The 19,573-nt window shown below is 42.6% G+C and overlaps 1 protein-coding gene across 1 annotated transcript in view; it reads left to right on the top strand.

Annotated features, from left to right (window-relative positions):
* The first annotated feature begins 3,498 nt into the window (after nucleotides 1-3,498).
* LOC148026638 (mitochondrial carrier protein CoAc1-like) overlaps nucleotides 3,499-19,573 on the top strand; it is a 34,582-nt gene continuing 18,507 nt past the window's right edge. Inside the window, exon 1 of the mRNA XM_087691106.1 lies at nucleotides 3,499-3,740. The gene's annotated coding sequence lies outside the window, so the exon portion shown is untranslated. The remainder of the gene's footprint in view (nucleotides 3,741-19,573) is intronic.

Genomic DNA, 19,573 nt, shown 5'->3' with positions numbered 1-19,573 from the left:
TATCTCAAAATCATAGAAGCCATATGTTTGCTTCTAGTGTGAGAATGACAATTGTATGTACATTGTACACTTTCATAAAATGCGTTCCAAAGTGTAGAAAAAACCACACAGTGATGCACGCATGATCAAACAATGCCACACAACAAAATAATCTCAATAAAACAAACGCCATTCAATTTGGGAATTGAAAAAACACCCAAAATCAAGATGTTGAGCTAGAACTAGTTGTGCGATTAGTTATGGGTGATTGTTTTTTATGTCTATACCTTAGGATATTCTTTGAGATTGTATTATTCAGTCAGTTTCTTAAGAGTAACTCATGGCAAGTGTTCCTAAAGTAAAGTGTAGATAGCATTGTTGAGGCAAAAATGGTTACTATTACCTAGTGGAAAAGGGAGGAATAAGAATCTAGCATGAAAAGCAAGAGTACAATGTAGAGTGCTGGCTCATACATTGCTCTCTCCATACTAAGAATTTGGAAGCACGATCATAGGAGTGTAATCGAAACTCTTCTTTAGTCAAAAATAGTGTTCATAAGAATTTGAGATTTTAAAAAAATGTTAAAAGTTGAAAGTTATAAAGATTTATTTGAAATAATAAAATTTAAAATAGTTTGATTTAAAACTCTCCAATATTTTAGGCTATAGGTTTTTGGTCCTACAAAAAAGGTTGGACATAGGTATAGTGCATTCCTTATTGAGCCAAAATCCAAAGTTAGTCTTGTCTACATGCATGTAATTATTCAATTAGTTCATTTGGAAGATTGTAGTTTTTAAAACGTTTTGGCCCTTCTTTTACCCTCATTTTTCTTAACTTAACCAAAGTTTTATTTTCAAATTTGACATTTCTATTATGTCAAAGTTGCATAGAGTGGTAGTGCACACTTACTAGTCAGACATTTCTATCAACTTGGCATATCACCCTATGGTCATAACTTAGACTCAACTCCAACCTCATATTGTGCAAATAATTCCACTTGGTTAAGCCCTACTCACTCATGGCCTACCACCTCAAGGTACTCAAGCCAAGTTCAGTTTGTAATCCATCTTAACTATTTGTAAGCACTTTTAGTGTCCTCTTCATTGGAAGATTCATCATCAAAAAGCACATTATGTTTTAGAGTATTGCTCTCATCTAGAAGGGCCAAATTATACAAGAGGTTTAAGTTGTGCACCTTGGTCCACTTCCATTTTCTAGTGTCATTGTCCCTTGGTTGCAACTTGCAAGACTTCCTTGTGCATTCAGAGTCAATATGAGTCAACAAAAAGGTACGCCTTAAAAAGTTTGAGGAAGTAGACGCTATGGTGGAGGCATTCTTGGTGGAGATTAATGCAATTTGGGACACAAAGGGTTCAAGGTCAGAGTGATGTTTTGTAAATGCTCTATCCACCCTACAACATTGAACCTTCTTTCTTGCCAATGCATTCAATTGTTTGATGTACTTAAATACTATACAATCTATACTAAGACACTTTGCCATTGTGTTAGGCATGTAAATGCATGTACAATTTTCATTACTAACATTTTCCATTGTGTTAGGCATTTGAGGGCAACCGATGAGCTCAATTGCTCAGGGCCCTAAAGCTCAAAGCCTTTATTCTTTTGTTCATCAATCTTTAGTTTTGAATTTGTAGGTTACCATGTCTCACACAAGCTAACATACATGCCAATAGATGTAGCTTCACAGCCTTCAAAGTTTTGGTGAGCTAAAACTAAGATTGTTATAGTCATATGTTTGAGATGTCACCCTATACCTTTTAAAGATGAAATATATGACATTAGAGCATTGGAAAACTAATGAAGCCTTAGGTGTAGTGGATGATTGGGACATCATCTTATACATTTTAAAGAGGAAATATAAGACATTGCAGCATTGGAAAATAAAAAAAGCATTAGGTGTCATGGATGAATGAATGATTGGACATCTTAGCATCATCATCAAAATAAATATCTACCTCTTAGTATTACAATTCATTAGACAATGTATATATGTCTAAATTGATCCATGTGTATGCTTGAAGAAGACCTCCAATTACATAGTAATATTTGTGGCATATGGCCATTGATGGGAGTATAATGGTGTGCAACTCATGCGAAGGGGAGACTTAAATAGATTTTCCAATTTCATAAACAAATGTGATGTTTAATTTAACCTAGTATCATGAGTATGTGTATTTGTAATGATTAGTAGGTCTTTATAATAATCTTTTGTGTGACATAATTGGGGGGCACAAAGCATGCAACATTACTTCATTGGCTTGTTGATTTTGGCCTTGAATTGAAATTAGGTCCTCTCAACCAAAAGAAAAAAGCTAGAAGAGCAGGTAAAGATCAAGCTATATAAAGAGACTACAAAAAACATGCAAGCGTTGGTCAAGAGTCATAGCTAATTTAAATACACGTGAGGCTGTTGTGGTTGGACAATAAATGAATACTATTGTTTGAGTTATCATCATTAGAAAATTTGCTTTTACTCTTAAACTATTTACATTCAAAATGAATTGCAAAAAAAAAAAAAACCACACCATTTGTAATATTTCTTATATTTTTGAGCATGAGCTTTGAAAGATTTGAAATCTTTACTTTTGGAAATCACTTTAAAATTTTGCTAATCAAAAGGACTTGTACCACTTCTTTGGCTCTTGTTATGCACGATGGCCAAAGGGACCAATAAAGCGATGCCTCCAAAAGCAAAACACAAGCTACCCCAATTTATTGAAAATTTTGCACAAAAGCTGCATCATCAATAGCCAATTGAACCTCTACCACAAATTCTTATATATTAGTCATAGGTCTATTGTGAGTTAAACAATTGGCCATGTAATTTATTTTCTATTTTGGATTTTGTAGAGCTTGAGAACAATGCATCCTTGCATGTCACTCTATTGGCCCCTCATTGAGTTATGGTTTCACTCTTTGGTGAACCCTTTATTTATAACTAGGATTACTTGATAAGAAAGTAAAATCTCACAAACTTTTTGATTGAAGTTTTGCAACTTGATGTATATAGTTCAATTATAATTAAGTAGTGTATAACTAACCTAGATGATGTAAAGATCCAATAGGCTTTGATTATAACCACCCTACTTTTGGTAGGGTGTTGTGACTTGTCTTTTGCCATAATGCACATAAAAATATTTAACGGTCTACCAATGTCAAAAGTCACAACACCCTACCAAAAGACAAGATAGTGGCACCCTACCCAAAGGAAGGTGGTCGACAATCAAACTTAACTTGATGCCAACGAGGGGCTAGCCCAGTTGGTAGGAGGGGGGACTTGCGTATGCGGAGTTGGGCGGCTCCGAGGTGTCAATAACTTAGGGTGAAGACACTGGGCTTGTCCCAAGTCATACATAAAACATCTCAACTGATACATAAGTCATCGATTTAAAAAAATAAGTCATCGATTTAAAAAAAAAGATTTACAAAAATAAATCAGATTAAAAAAAATAAAAGCCGGCCATAAAATTATGCCTTGAGTGGTGCAAATTACTTCTTCCAAACACAAGTTCATTCTTATTGGGGGAAGGGCGCAGAGAGACCGCGAGCGAGCTTAAGCTTCGTCGCTGTGTAATTCGGGTCTTCGCATCCGCGTTATTCGAGGTTGCGGTGTTCCACTGTTCATCCCCTGTGCACGCTGCGTCTGCCATTCGACACGCAGAGACGGGATCTTGGAAAAATGGCTAGCACAGAGCATTGAATACTCGAAATGATGATTGCTTAATGCTGAGAATTGCCAGGTTTTGAACTTCTCCCGCTCTCATTTACCTTTTCCATTTGTTAGAGTGCTTGTGATCAAACAGAAGATCATAGTTTCACAGCAATACAAATGCTTCAGGTTGTATCGTTCCTTGCATAGTTGGCATGTCTGGTCCAATCATAATGTTAGAAATAGCATTGCGTTTTCAATTGAGTCTTAACTATAAAAGGGTGGATTTTACCACGATTAATAACTGAATCGTGTAGTGCGGCTTGACTTGTTAATGAGCTCAATCTCTTTGTTCTATTGATGTTGCCTTTCCACAGCTTAGAGTCTGAATCTTACATAGATCTACTTTGTCAGTAATATGAGTGGATGTGGGGGAAATGGATCTCTACACATGAGACTTTGAAGGATTCAGTAGAACAGAAAGGCTTACACATGGTGGAAGTAGAGATACAGTGAACAGCACTTTAGCTTAGTGCATTAGCACATTAGTGTGGGCATTGGGGAGGTGGAACTTAAGTTAGTAGGTTGAGCCAAAGAACAAGGGAGAGCTGCCCATATATGTTGTCAATATACACGAGACATGAATAAAATTGAGTGCACGCAAACTGGTGTCCAAGAAGTATCTCAAATCCTAAACGAACCTAAAAGTGGATAGAGATCCTAATATCCACTTCGGAATATAGTTGGAGACTTATATGCAAATACTAAACTTTTGGTACACACAATACACAAACTTTTCTTGATTATGCCATCTTATTGTTTGGAACTATTTGTGTTGGCAAATCTATGAGAGAAATATGTGGTTCGGCTGTATGAAGGAATCCAGGTGTTGCAAGTTACCCTTGGGGTGCAAAGGCTGCACTTGTTAATGGGAAATGCACATGGCATGTTGGGATAGTGGTGAAATTGGTTTAGGCAATTGCTTGGAGAGTAAGAGATGAAAATGAGGTGGAGTGATTACATTCTGGGGGATTGGTAGCAGTGTCAAAATATAGAGCATGCTTCGAACTCTAGCCATTGTATAAGATTCAAAAAACCTTGAGATGTAATGACTTGTGCCCTAAATTGGACTCGGTAATAAAATTTGACAAGTCTTATGTCACAAGTATGTGAACTTATTTTTAGCCTTTGGCTTGAGAACCTTGCATCAGTACTATAAGACGTGGGTAGGACATTAGAGTAAGAAAAAAAAACCAAGGTTAGAATGTGAAACTTTCATTTTGAGGGCCAAAAGAGTGGTTAGAACCTTTATGTGAAAGTTTGGGCAATGCCATTAAACTTTAATATTTGGGCAGTGAAATTGAAAGTTTGGGCAGGTCATTTATTGTTGACCAACTGAAAATCAATATGGGATTTTTGAATGGTATTTTGGAAAGTAAAAATTGCTATTTTTATCTGAGCCTTCCCAATCAAGCTGCATGCAAGCTGGGACAGCCATTCTGGGTTGGGTTCAGGTTGAGAGAAGCCATTTTGCAGCTAAGAAGGTCATTCTTGGCTACGGTGGACTGAGCAGTAACATTAGGACATACTTTTTCTTTGATTGTGATTACTAGGGCAGCAGTGTGGCATTGGGAACAGCATTGTCCTGCTGATTTAGATCAACAAATGGGCTGTGTGCCATCTTCTCTGGCATTATGCTGCTGATTTGCATCAGATTAGCCTTGAGGGCTGCTTATTATATATATTTTCTCTCTTTTTGGCAATTTTTGTACCAAATTAGGGGGTGTTTAGGGCTGTGTGCCACGTTAAACATTCCAATTTTTGGACAGCCATCAGTTCGGGAAGAGATTGGGTCAATTTGCTATTGTGCATGTGCTCAGAATTTGGAAATTGAACATGCATGTCGTGTTTTTAGGCCGTGCGATCATGTAAATTTATTTTAGTGCTTGGGTAGATTACCGAATGCTTATCATGTTTTTGTTGGATACGGAGCTCACATGTGACCAATAGGCTATGGTGGATGGAACTCCATGAGAGAGAGAGAGAGAGAGAGAGAGAGAGAGAGAGAGAGAGAGAGAGAGAGAGAGAGAGAGAGAGAGAGAGAGAGCTTCAATTTCTACATCTGTGCAGTCATTTGGTATAGGAATATAAAAGGGGAGATATTGTTAGCCTGCCTATGTTAGTTATGTCAGTCAATCACCTCTTGGTTGTGAGCACCTGTTAGAGTCTAATGGAGACATAGGAGCTTTGGCAGTTTAGGTGCATTTTCTTTATTTGTCGGCTTCCTATGTGCATTCCTAGGCCGGTTTTTTCTTTCCATTGTTTGCCTACACCTACTAGACATTGTCATTGTCATCAAGGATTTTTTTGGCATTTTTCTTTAGTGACCAACATTTACTGCTTATCAGCTAGCATTTATGGCCTCTTCAGGATCAGGTCGGCTAGTTTTTTGGTGCTTTTGCTATTTATAGCCCACTTGGTAGACACACACACACTCTTTAGTCTTCAATCTTCCGTTTGTTGGTGCACATTCCAATACTTCGACTCTCCGTGCTTGGTGCTGCCATCGTCATTGGCCTTATTTGGTGCCCTCATTGATGCTTTGGGCTGGGTGCAAGGAGTGATCAGTCCATCTCCATTGTATCAGCATTCTTCAGTCAATGCAATATTCTTCCTTTATCTTCTGGTTCCTTTCTCTCTCTCTCTCTCTCTCAGTGTTTGTGTTTCTCTTTTGTTGCACTCTCTTACATGGTATCATCGTCTAAGTGAGAACACAATCTGGAGATTTCTTGTGGAAAAGGAGGTTTCCATTACGAAGTAGCAGCCCAAATCTTCAAAACGCAAATTTTCAGCTTGCGTTTATTGTGTTCATAGCAGGTACAAGTGGTCCAGTGCCCAGTCAACCCTTTCAAACACTGGGTGACATCATCTAGGATGAGGCAACCTTGTCCAGACATTAGGCAGCTTCAACGTTCTGTGTTTTCCAGCAAATGCAAATTTGCAATTTGAAGGTGGCAGCTTTTTGGTGCAGGTGGCAGCTCTTTGGCATAGGTGACAGCCTCTCGGTGTATACAACCCCCTTCTTGTGACAGGCAATAGCCTTTCTTTACCGAACACAACTTTCTAGGTGATTGCAGGATCGAACATGTCTTACGAGTTCACGCGCTTTGATAACTCAGAGGAGGAGCTTCTTTCCAGACACTCTTTTGAGCGAAGACGTGATTATTGCACTTATAGTTGGCGAGAGGAGTCCCTCGTTAGCATCCATACCCCTTCTATTCATCTATCATAGAAGACTCCATCCTTAGTGAAGATGTCGTCCTTGATACCCTCGATGTAGGTGCTTGTCTTACCTTTATTACCCAAAGAAGACAAACTTGATGGTTACAACTATTCGTTGTGGTCATGTAAGGTGGAGTGCATACTCGACACTTTCGATCTTTGGGCTCTTGTTTAAAACTCCATCCCCCATCCTAAGGTGGATCTAGTAGATGGGACTTCTATGGACCGAGGAGCCTTGTGGGATCGGCTCAATTTTGGAGCGTGATCCTTTCTCTTTATGAGTTTGCAAAATTCTGTCCTTGTGTATATTCGCTGGTTGGAGACCACACCGGAAGTGTGGAAGAAGCTTGCATCTTTGTATCATCACAAGACGTTTGCCCACAAGATTTCCCTTGAGAAGAAGTGGCGGATGCTTAGTCTTGATGCTCTCTACTCTACGAAGGAGCACATCTTGAAGATGGAGGACATGAGAGGTGAGCTTGTCTCTCTTGGTTAGATGATATCCTTTGAAGACATGGCTATGATTCTTTTGACTCAATTGCCATCTCCTCAGTTCGATGTCTTCTACACCAGCCTTATCACATTGAGGATCCGTGAGACACTCTTATGGAAGGAGCTTTAATCGCTTGTCTTGGAGCACGACGAGCAACTCAGAGAAGTTGAGGCCAATGGTTTTGGCTCCATCAAGGCATTTATTGCAGGTACAATTGGAGGAAAGAGAAAGAAGGTGTAGGCCACGGACAAGAAGCATGAGGATAAGAAGGATGAGAAGAAGCCCAAGTGCTCACACTGTGGGAAGGGTACTCATTGTGAGAAGTGTTAGCAAAAGCACTTCCATTTGAAGCCAAAGTAGAAGGATTCGAAGGATACAAAGGCTGCCCTGGCGACGACAGCCAGTTTGTCTTTGTGCATGTATTTGCCGAGGATACAATTCTTCCGCTTAGGAGAAGCCTAGGCTTGTTGATAGTGGGGCCTCTTCTCACATGACCTATGGATAGGATTGGCTTCAAGATCCGAGTGCGAGAGGGGGCACAATCACCATTGGTGACAACTCTACGATTCTTGTTCGAGGAGTGGGGACTATTCCTTTATTGCTAGATAGGCAGTCTTCTTTGGTCAAAGTTCTCTATGTACCGGATTTAGGTTTTAACCTATTGTCTGTTCATGGTCTTACATGGCTTGGTTCTTGTGTGGTCTTTGCACAAGATGTGGTGACAGTTGAGGATGAGTCTATAGGTGCCGTTCTTTAGACAAGATCCCAAGAGGGTGGGCTTTACACGCTCATGGCCTTAGCCATGAGGTCTTTCCCCGAGCTTGGGCTGCTTTGGCATGCTTGTTATGGTCATCTCAACTTTGATGCTATCCGACGGGCTTCTTGGAAAAAGATGGTGGAGGGACTTTCTAATTTCCCTCCTATTCACGCTTTGTGCCCTAGCTGTTTGTGGGGCAAGCAACATGGGCAATCTCATTCCTAGGTTGACACTTGGAGAGCTTCTACTACGCTTGAGTTCGTTCATATTGAATTTCCTTGGAAAGGCCAAGTATCTAATGTGTATTATAGATGACTTTAGTCGTTATCTCTGGCCTTATTTTTTGGAGTATAAGAGGGAGGTGTACTCCCGTTTTTGAAGGTGTTTGTGGAGACATAGACTACTTCCAAAGTTGGTGGGATACTAGTAGATCATGGTGGAGAGTTTACTTGTAATCTCTTTTCTCAATTTTGTAGGGATCATGACATTTGGGTGAAGTATACCCATCCGTTGAACACACCTCCAGAATGGTGTGGTGGAGCATGTGAATTAGACCATGCGAGAGATACCCCGATCGATGTTGGAGCATTGGGGGTCTTCCTCATACCCTTTGGGGTGAGGTGGTGGCTATTGCGGTTTGCATCCACAATTGCTCCCTAGCTTTTGCATTATAGGACATGACTCCCTACGAGGCTTTCTTTGGTTAAAAGCCTTCTGTGTCTCATTTCCACATCTTTGGATGTGATGCATCTGTCCATGTTGACAAGAAGAAGAGGAAGACAAAGCTTGACCTGAAGTTTAGGAAGCTCATCTTCGTGGCCTACAATACTACTACGAAGAGCTATCGACTCTTATGACTTGACGACATGGAAGCTTGAGGTGAGCTGTGATGTGATCTTCGATGCTCCTCTACTTCTCACTAGGTTGCCTCTTCGCACCCCTTCATTTTCAGTTCTTCCCTCTTCTCCTTATCCACCTTCTACCTTGGCTTCCCTATCACCTTTGATGGATGTGACTACTTTGTTGTCGTCGCATACTTCCACCCCTTCGGCCTCCTTCTAGAGTCTTTTAAGGATGCTTAGCTATCAGAGTGGGAGCTGTCTTCTGATGAGGAGCATTTACCTTTCCCTTGTGAGGGGGAGTCCCTTTCACAGACAGGTGCATTGCATGTACTGGAGGCTACTCAATCTCCCTCGCAGCATGATGAGCCTCTTCGGATTCCTCGATGGTACCGACAACTCATGCAGGATTCGGGTGTTTCTCACTTTCCTGCTTCTCCTATAGGTCCACACAAATCAGCTCGCTTATAGGCCCAACGGAATAGTTTACTTTGTGTGAACTATGCTTTTATGTCCTTGATTCTTCATGATAGTGAGGCTACTATAGTTGAGGAGGTTCTTGCATAGGATATTTGGCGTCAGGCCATGCAGGAGGAGCTCGATTCCATTGATTGTAATTAGAGTTGAGAGTTTGTTCCGTATTGCTTGAAGCGGAAAGTGATAGGTGTGAAGTGGGTTTATAAGACCAAGTATCTTGCAAATGGTTCCTTGGACAAGCTAAGATCAAGTACCTTGTGAAGGGGAGTGTGCAATGGAGTGCGAGATAGAGGCGCGAGCAGCAGCATTGAGAGTTAGAGAGAGTGAATGCAGAGATAGGTGTACCAGATTGTGATGGTACACAAAGAATGAAAGAATGTATTTATATGTTAGGGTACAATAAGGGTGTGTTCACACCCATATGACTATATACACGGAGACAAAGGGACTTTACACCCAACAACCTCCCACTTAAAGGCTCGAAGTGGTACCTTTAAGCTAACCAACTCCTACTAAACAAATGCAATGCTCTTGCTGAGCCTTTGCAAGACACTTAGTTAGGACATTTGCAGGGTTATCTTGGGTTTTGACCTTAGTCAATGTCACAAGACCATCATCCAAGACCTGTCGAATGAAGTGGTACCGAACATCTATGTGTTTGGTACGTACATGAAACATGGCATTCTTAGCCAGACATACTGTACTCTGGCTATCACAACCAAGCACTGGAGTACGTGAAGAAAGACCAAAATCCTTGACCAGACAGCCAAGCCAAATAGCTTCCTTAGAAGCTTCTGTGGCTGAAATATATTCAACTTTTGTAGTAAAAACATACCCACTGGTAGATTTCCTAGTGTCAAGATCTCTTGCCGTGTCCGAATCACAAAATCTCTGCAACTCTAGTGTACCCTTTCCATAGCATATACGCTTTTCTTGTGTACCTTTCAAGTATCTGAAGATACATTTCATTGCCTCCCAGTGTGGCTTGCCAGGGTTAGATATGAATCTACTAACAACTCCCACTGCATGAGCAATGTCAAGGCGAGTTGCAACCATGACATACATCAAAGATCCACAAGTTGATGCATAAGGTATACCCTTCATGGCACTAGCAGTTGCATCATCCTTAGGGCAATCAGCTTTGCTAAGCTTTGTATGTGGCGGTAAAGGCACACCAAGAGGCTTAGCATCAGCCATATTAAATCTGTTAAGTACTTTGCTGATGTACTTGCCCTGCGAGAGAAACAACTAACACTGCCCTCTATCTCTTTTAATGCGCATGCCCCAAATGTGTTCAGTTGCCCCTAAATCTTTCATGGAGAAGGCTGAACTCAGCTGCCTTTTAAGAGCATTCAAAGTACTTTTGTGCTGTCCTGCAATCAGCATGTTATCCACATATAAACCAGCACAATAAGGCTTCCATCATCAGCCTTTTTAGTGTATAACCAATGATTTGCATGATTGCGTTTAAATCTATGACTGAGCATAAAGGTATCAAATTTTTTGTACCATTGTCTAGGGGCTTGTTTCAGCCCATATAAGCTGCGTTTCAGCTTACAAACCAAATGCTCTTTTCTTGGAATAGCAAATCCTTCTGGCTGCTTCATGTACAGCTCTTCATCCAAGTCACCATGAAGAAAAGCAGTCTTCACATCCATCTAATCCAACTCTAAATCCAAGGATGCAGTGAGAGCAAACAAAACACGGAGTGTAGTCATCTTCACCACTGTTGAAAAGACCTCCTGGAAGTGTATGCCTTCCTTCTGTGTATAGCCCTTAGCAACCAGCCGTGCCTTGTAATTGGGCTTCCCATCAATACATTTCACTTTGTAAACCCATTTATTAGGAATAGCTTTCCTATCCTTGGGCAAAGGTACAAGCTTCCATGTGTTATTTGCATATAGAGACTTCATCTCTTCTTGCATAGCAAGCTCCCACTTTCTCTTGTTTTCACACGACTGTTCCTCTTTAAATGTCTGAGGCTCACCCTCATCAGTCAACAAAATGCAATCCAAAGATGGCTGAAACCTCTGTGGCTACCTTCTGACATGTGTAGACCTTCTTACCCAATGATTTGTATTATTAGGCAGTGGGCCTACATCCTGAGGAATGTGCACACTATCACCAAGTGGCTGATTTTCAGCATTTTCTTGCTGCTGTAATCTGTTTTCAACATGTTTTTCTTGTTGTCTTATTTCATCTTGTGCATCTACGTGCTGTCCATGATCTTCTGGCTGTAGCACAATAGGTTTCTACTCATTTTCAGCATCAAAAGGGATAGAACTTTCAGCTAATGGTCGGCTGTTCATGCTGAAATTTGACCTTCTTTTTGTTAAGATCACCATGTGTAGCATTTTTCAGCACCAAGAAGGACAAGGACAAAGAATCCACATGCCATATTTGTGGAAAGACTGGCCATTGGAAGAAGGATTGCCCTGACAAAGACAAGAAGGACACCAAGGATTCTGGAGCGGTGGCTGCGCCCTCATCAGCTGCATTTCTTCATCTAGCTGTCATTGAGGACTCTTCACCGAATGCTTCTGATGCTGCGATGACGGCTCCCCAGGCTCGAGAGTGGATCGTTGATAGTGGTGCCTCCCGGCACATGACTCCTTCATCAGATGGTGTTGCCTAGTTGCGACCCTCGCGTGGGCAGATTCTCATTGGAGATAGCTCTTCAGTATCTATTGCAGGTCGGGGTAAGATGCAGCTTATTCCAGATGGACGAGGTGGTACCCATACCTCAGAGGTTTTGCATGTACCAGGCTTAGGGTACCATCTCCTGTCAGTTCATAAGATTTGCTCGCTTGGCCTTGTGGTGGAGTTTGACAGTACTACGGTGCGAGTCCTTGATCGTGGGTCGAGGAAGGTTCTATCATCCGGATATGAGGAGAACGGCATCTATAAATTAAAGTCTTCCACCGCCCTCTCTACTCTTCTTCTTACCTCTCAGTCACAGTCAGAGTTATGGCATGCTCGGTTTGGTCACCTTAACTATGATTATCTTCGGAGGGCGTCAAGTGGACAGCTTGTTCAAGGGTTGCCGGATATAGTGGTGAGCCAGCAGCCATGTGTCTCCTGCATTCGGGGGAAGCAGCATAGGGATGCCATTCCCCACACAGCTTCGCGGCAGTCTGCTTCACCGATGGAGCTTGTATCTACGGATCTATGTGGCCCTATGAGGAATGAGTCCTTGCGTGGGAGCTCGTACTTCATGCTGATCGTAGATGACTACAGCAGGATGACATGGGCCTATTTTTTGGCATTAAAGTTAGAAGCTTTCTCACACTTCAAGGATTGGCTTCTCTTTGAGGAGAACCGATCGGGCCGGAAGTTGAAGACCTTGCGATCCGACAAGGGCGGTGAATTTGTTTCTAATGAGTTTACTCGGTTTTGTGCAGATAAAGGAATTCACCAGAAGTTTGCCAATACCAACACTCCTCAAGAAAATGGCATTCTTGAACGGAAAAACCGCAGTGTGATCGAGATGGCGCACACCATGATGGAGCACCGACAGACCCCTCAGGTTCTGTGGGCCGAGGCTGTGGCTACTGCAGTCCACATCCTTAATCAATCCCCTACTTCGGCCGTTGAAGGGATGACCCCGTTTGAGGCTTACTTTGGGACCAAGCCAGATGTTTCTTACTTTAGGGTCTTTGGGTGTGATGCCTATGTTCACATTCCCGAGGCTCACCATGATAAATTTGAAGCAGCTTCCCGAAGACAGGTATTTGTTGGCTACAGCTCCTAGTCCCAAGGCTATCGATTGTATGATCCCGTCAAGAGGGATGTGTACACTAGCCGCGATGTGCGGTTTGTGGAGGTTCCGGCTATATCAACGGGTGAGGAGCATCCCGTTCTTGGAGATCAAGGGGAGAGTTGGACTCCTGCTACAGTTCCACTGGAGCCCGTGCCTTTTGATTATGATTTTGTTTCTGACACAGAGTCTACTATTTCACCGGTCACCCCTGAGGAGTTACCACCGGTGGATATTCTAGAGTCTTCCGTTGATGGAGAGAGACGAGGGGAGGTTCGGCCTCCTCCTCGCTGGGCCCGTGACACACTTCATGATTCAGGGATCGAGGGGGTTCCTGAGGAGTGGGGACCGCAGGATAGTCCGCGGCGGTCACGGCGGCACCAGGCACATTCAACGGAGCTTGTTTGCTCTAACTATTGTCTGATGACCCGTGTTATGCAAGATCGAGAGCCCACCTCCGTGAAGGAGGCTTTACAGTCCACACCATGGAAGAAAGCTATGGAAGCCGAGTTGGAGGCTATTGAGAGGAATGGCACTTGGTCACTCGTGCCCCGCCCCCCGAATAAGAAGGTGATTGGTGTCAAGTGGATCTTCAAGACCAAATACCTTAGCGATGGTTCTTTGGATAAGCACAAGGCTCGCCTTGTTGCTAAAGGTTTTGCACAGCGCCCAGGGATTGACTGCCATGATACTTTTGCCCCCACAGCTCGTATGGCGACCATTAGAGCTGTTCTTGCCTTGGCTGGCCATAGGAGATGGCTTGTTTACCAATTGGATGTGAAGTCGGCCTTCCTCAATGGTGATTTGAAGGAGGAGATCTATGTTGAGCAGCCTCTGGTTTTGGATCTTCAGATGGGAAAGTCTACAGGTTGAAGAAGGCCTTGTATGGCCTCAAGCAGGCTCCGCGTGCATGGAACGAGAAGATTGATTCGTTCCTCCAGTCTCAGTTGGGATATCGGTGTTCCAAGGCTGATCCGCAGCTTTATGTTCACACTTCCGAGGATGGTTGTGTGTTTTTTGTGTTATATGTTGATGATTTGATTGTCACAGGTGATGATGCACAGCAGGTCCAAGAGACGAAGTCAGCTTTACATCGGATGTTCGAGATGACTGACTTGGGTCTACTCCATTTCTTTTTGGGCCATGAGATTTATCAGTCTCAGAGGGGGATCTTCATCTCTCAACAGAGATATGTACAGGAGCTCTTGGTGTCTTTTGAGATGGAGGATTGTCGGACCCTTTCTACTCCTATGGATTCGAACTGGAAGGCCACTTCCCATTCAGCTTCTCCTATGGCGGATGCTTCCCGCTATCGTCAGTAGATTGGGTCCTTGATTTGGCTTCTCAACACTCGGGTTGATCTTTGTTTTGCTGTTGGGCTCTTGGCAGGGTTCATGAGTGAACCTAAGACGGTGCATTGGCAGGCTGCTCAGAGGATACTTCGGTATTTGAGGGGGACGTCTAATTTAGGGATTCATTATCCCGCAGGGACAGATGGTTCAGATCTTGTACTTGCAGGTTGAAGCGACTCGGATTGGGCCGGTGATGTGGACCACAGGCGGTCTACTACAGGTTATTGTTTTACCTTGGGTGCAGGTGTTATCTCATGGAGTAGCAAGAAGCAGCCCACGGTAGCCCTTTCATCTACTGAGGCGGAGTATCGGGCCGCGTCTTCCACCACATGTGAGGCTGTGTGGCTTCGGAGATTATTGGAGGAGCTTGGGTGCCCCCAGACTCGTGCTACTTTGTTGCAATGTGACAATGAGAGTTGCATTGCCTTGGCATGGAACCTTGTTTTTCATGCCCGGACGAAGCACATAGAGATCCAGTACCCACTTCATCAGAGAAAAGCTTCTGGATGAGACCATCACTGTGGAGTACTGCAAGACGGAGAACAATCTTGTGGATTTGTTTACGAAGGCACTTCCCCAGGCTCTACTTCGGAGACATTCCAGATCCCTCAGGCTTTTGCCCTGCCCAGGCTCTGAGAGGGGGTGTTAGAGATCACAGCCAGGCAGCCAGTGCAGTCGGACAGGAGTACAGTCGGACTGCCACGTGGCAGTCCGACCTGTGCAGGCAGTCGGCTGCATTTAATGCAGCCGACAGGCTGTTTTCTGGCGCCCTATTTTCGCCCAGATTTCTGGCTATAAATAACCGATTTTTCCAGCAGTCTCACACACTTCTCTGCTCGCAGATGACACGCGCAGATTCCGTCTCTGTTCGCAGATATCAGCAGGAGACAATGCAGACTGCAGCGGACTTCGAGGTGAACAGCAGGTTGCATCGTCGAGGTGGAGACACGAAGTCCAGCGCACTGCGCCCGTGTATATATCTGCATATCTTTGTATTCAGCACACTTTATACAGCAGATCTTCATCTTCCACTGTCTCTTTCTCCCTCTTTTCTCTTTGCGTTCTCTCTCTCTCAGTCCTACGCTTCCGCACCGCTGCACTCTGACAGTACCGTGCACCCCCATACGAATTAACATGCATAGTGCACACATCAGAGTGTACTAAGTCAAGAGTAGTAGACTTCTTAATGACACCATAGTAATAAGGAGACTTCACACGTTTTTCATATAAGCAATCATTACAAAATTCGAGACTAGAGCCTTTTACATCATATCACCCTAAAGAGGAGAGAACCTGAAGGCCTTTCTGGCTCATATGACCAAGTCTTTTGTGCCAAAGCTCCATTTGTGAATGGACTTTAGCCACAGCCAAGAACTTGCCAGGTAATGCTTTACAATGCAAATAATATAAAGTCCCCCCTTTTGTAGCCCTTATGGACCTTCCAAGATCCACCACCAAAGGTAGTAAAATACCCTCTAGCATTAAGTTGCCCAACTGATAGCAGACTTTTCTTTATGCTAGGTATAAATCTGACATCCTGCAAAATCAGATCTTGGCCATTTTCAAGGGCCAAGTGAATGGTGCGAACACCCTCTATCTCACATGCATAGTTATTACCCAAGTAAACCTTGCCTAGGCAACCTGCAGTGTATTCAGAAAATGACTCCAAAGAGGGGGTAACATGAAAAGAGGCAAGGCTGTCCACTATCCATGATTGTGATAGCCCATCATGAGCTGAAAGTAAAGCATCGATTACATTCTTTTTGGTGATGTGCATATCACCTGTTGCTGCCATAACGTTTACATCAGTGCATGAGGCTGCAACAAGTATCTCTTCAGTGTGAGGAAGCTCTTCAATAACCACACTAGATGCAACATTTGCCTTTGCAACTTCTTTTGAGGAAGAGCTCTCATAATCTTTCTTATTATCATTCTTTTTCTTACCTTGCTGTTTCTTTCTTTCTTGCTCCTTCTTGAAGTACCTGCAATCAGGCTTTTTATGTCCTTTACGCCCACACTGATAGCATGTGACATCTTGCTGTTTGCCCTTGCTTTTGATTCTACTTTTGCCTTTACTGGCTGCATTACCCCTCTTTTCAGACCTGCCTCTTACATGGTAAGTTGAGCCATTGCTTTCACTGCTAGACTTTCTTTTGATTTCTTCATTAAGAATTGAACCTCTAACACCATCAAAAGTCAAAGCAGGGTTGTTGCTAAGTGACACAACCAAAGATTCCCAGTTGTCAGGCAAAGTCATCAATAAGAAAATAGCTTTCAATTTATCATCAAAAGCCGCCAGACTAGAGTCCTGCAAAACTGACTCAAAACCCATGTGAAAGCACTCAAATGCTCAGATGCTGACCTAGACTCAAAACCCTTGTGAAAGCACTCAAATGCTCAGATGCTGGCTTAGACTCATCTAACTCCATGTTCACAAGTTTACGCATAAGATGCACTTGATTCACAGGAGTTGTTTTTTTATAAGTGTCCTTAAGCTTTTTCCATATAGCATAATCTGTATCAAGACGCTTGATGTATATAAGTACATCATTAGACAGTGCCATCTTAATGTATGCAATGGCCTTTTTGTTAAGTCTAGCCCAATCCACATCTGTCATAGCTGTAGGCTTAGTCTCCAAGAGAGCATTTTCACAGTCCTTGAGAAACAAAATGTCTTGTATCTTATCCTTCCACAAGTCAAAGCTAGTGCCATTAAACCTCTTGATTTAAAAGAGGGATTTAGTGTCACTGTTGCTAGAAGCATTTGCAGCCATTTTTCAGCAATACACCAGAAATTCAATGCTGCAATTTATGACAGCAAAAATGAGCTGAATATTCAGCTGATTTCATGGAACTAGCCTTCCTTCTTGGAATGGGTGGTGATAACCTGATTTAAGAGTTAATTACAACAATAAATAAATGCACATAAAATGAAATACACACTTTAACATAACATTCTTGGATTGTAGACTCCCTGTTGGCCCCAAGACTGGCGCCCCTTGCAGTATTTCTTTAGCTTTCATTCAATTGGAAGGAGTACAACTTGAGATTCTTCAATCTCCTCCTGCTAACCAATTGCTCTTGCTGTCATAAATGACCAGCAAGCCTTTTGGTGATTCACCCATGACTTCTTCTCCAATTTGACCCTTGGTTGGCCAAATGTTGCCCCAAATCAATTCGGGATGGGCTGGCTCTTAAAATCCCTTGATAATCTTCAATTATCAGCTGCTGATTTCAATCCCTTGAGCCTTCAATCTTTGGCACGGATCCCAAGGCGGTTGCTAAACCCTAATTTTTGCTGTAAATTAGGGTTTATTGCAGAAATTACAGATCAACCCACCAAAAATGACTGAGATCTCCTCCGAATGGCTAAGAATTGCTGAGAATGGCTGAGCATAGGCTGAAGGAGATGAGAGAATGCTGTAGAGAGAGAAAATTCTGAGATTTGTCGCGAAGAACTGATCAAAATCAGCTGCTGCCCTATTGTACCAGCCCCAAACGGATGCACCAACAACAATAGGAGCATCAGAGATTGTGATCTTCAAGAAAAAGTGCATCAGCAGCAATTGCAAGCTTCCCATTTCAAGAATATGCAGTCTCCATCACTAAAATGGTCTCCAATGGCTGGGAAATGGCCCCAAAAGTTGGCAGCAACAATCCAACACCTCTTTCCAACAGCTCTAAAATGAAAAAACGAGATTTTCCTCTGCCTTCAGCCCTATTTAGCCTTTCCCCCACTTGCCTGGGAAAGTTTTGCCAAGTGGCAGCTTTCTTAATCCATTTTCAGCAAATTTCAGCCATTTAATTAATTTTTAGCATTAATTAATTAATTCAGCCCTTAATCCATGCCCAGAAAATTGACCTTGTGTATTGTGGATCTCGGATGTATTCAGCATGCATCCAAGGTACTGTGCTGACAATATGTCTGCCATGAAGTCACTATTCAGTGTACTAGTCACTGTGGTATGTGTGCAGGTGGGTATGGTTTTCACTACAGCTCTGAAACTGTACATTTGCATCAGGTTATTATCATGAGAGACTGATTACCGAGTGCTGGTTATCAGTGTATGATCATTAGTTTCAGTGGTATTCAACTGGTTCTATGGACAGCAGCATGTGTACTGAATGCCATTGACAATTCAGCCATGGTTTTGGCTCGGTTTATGCTTTACTATGGTTATGTAGTCAACACTATTGAGAAACAAGAGTTTGGGATGCATCCGATGAGTTTTTGGCAACAGTTCTGGACTATTGTTGAGCTTTATGCTATGTTTATGCTGGCTGGAAATTTTCAGCAAATGGTAGGCATATGAGATAGCTAGCCAGCAGTGGCCAATGTTGTGTTGACTATGATACCTTGTGGAAATTCCAGTGCAGTATTGTTTACTTTGACACATTACAGTGCAATCGAGGACGATTGCAAGGATTTCAAGGGGGTGGTTTGTCACGAGGACGTGAAAATTTGATGCTTTGCTTATGATTAATTGGCATTTGATTAATCAAATGTGCAATTAAAAGATGCACATATGTTGCACATGTGGGATACAAGTTACTTTTTCACAGTTGAAGGCCGAAGAACCCTGTGAAAAAGATGGGTATCAAAGGCAAAAGTTATAACAAGTTACACTTGTTAGATTCTAGGTGAATTTTGGTGTCGATTTGCCCCTAGGATCATTAATTGGCCATTAATTGTCAGTGGTGACACTAGGGACTAGGCATTAATTAATGGATTAATGCTTGTCCGAGGATCAATTAATGCATGGGACCACTTTGGGTTGCAAATGGCCTAGCCAATTAATTTTTGGATGGGCAAGGTCAATTTTCTGGGCATGGATTAAGGGCATACATAACTTGATGCAAAAGTACAGTTTCAGAGCTGTAGTGAAACCATACCCATCTGCATACATACCATAGTGACTAGTACACTGAATAGTGACCTCATGGCAGACATATTGTCAGCACAATAC

Source organism: Lygodium microphyllum, chromosome 13 (assembly GCF_053477565.2).
Source record: "Lygodium microphyllum isolate KBCC chromosome 13, Lygodium_microphyllum_v1.1.10, whole genome shotgun sequence".
Classification (NCBI taxonomy): domain Eukaryota; kingdom Viridiplantae; phylum Streptophyta; class Polypodiopsida; order Schizaeales; family Lygodiaceae; genus Lygodium; species Lygodium microphyllum.
Note: the sequence above shows the minus strand (reverse complement) of the source record. Positions and strands in the feature narration are given on the sequence as shown.